The sequence below is a fragment of the Morone saxatilis genome, unplaced genomic scaffold (genome assembly GCF_004916995.1).
Source record: "Morone saxatilis isolate NCDOM2014 unplaced genomic scaffold, NCSU_SB_2.0 Contig19, whole genome shotgun sequence".
In the NCBI taxonomy this organism is placed as follows: Eukaryota; Metazoa; Chordata; class Actinopteri; family Moronidae; genus Morone; species Morone saxatilis.
In genome coordinates this window covers 15,651,403-15,652,267 of record NW_023339751.1, presented here as the reverse complement: position 1 = coordinate 15,652,267, position 865 = coordinate 15,651,403, and positions in this window count along the sequence as shown.

Sequence of the window (865 nt, the reverse complement as noted above, 5' to 3'; positions counted from 1 at the left end):
TGTCCCTCAGGGCTGTTTTTAGATGCAACCTATCAGACAATATGTCTTTGTTTAAAATAAGTCCAAAATAGATTATGGTAATACATGCTCACTTTAAATATGTTTTTGCTTTTCTGTTTCCTGTTCATTGTTTTTACTATAAACAGTGAAAAGCCAGTTAGCCAGTGTATGAATTCCCATTGGTACTCTAATGTATGTATGTATGTATGTATGTATGTATAAGTACAGTACTACAGTACAGGTAAAGTATAATTATAACAATCTTAACAATTTGCTTTACAAGATGAAATAGGCTATGAGTGTGTTACAAGCTCTGATATTTCAAGGAACTAAACTCAGTGCGTGGTTTGTAAAAGTGTGTTTTCAGGAACAATGGCCCACAATAATTAGGTTGCAGTGTGTGAGAGTCTAAAAGTCTTTCTAAGCAGACAAAAGTCCAGAGGACTGAATTCCCCTTTAGAGGGAAATCATTTTTATTTTCTCTATTTTTGTCTTGGAAATATCTCTGATCCAAGAGACATTGCATTTTTAACATAATTTCAGAGCCCATGTATAAGCTATTTAGATACAAGGAGATTCCAAATGAGTTGTGATTAACAATGATTATATGCTGTTATGCTGCTGTATGTAGGTGTATATGTAGTTACAGCAGAAATCAATGTATTTACTATATTTATCCGTACAAGTTAGAGTACTGGCTGTGACACACTTTTCTAATTTGTTTTACTCATTTTTTTTGCTTGCATTTTCTTGCTGTGCTGTTTGCAAAGCAGTTTTGTTCTTTACTAAAAACCTCTGCTTCTTTTGAATTGAACTGATGCTCTTATCTACTCATAAACCGCTCTACAATCAATAACTTCCACAG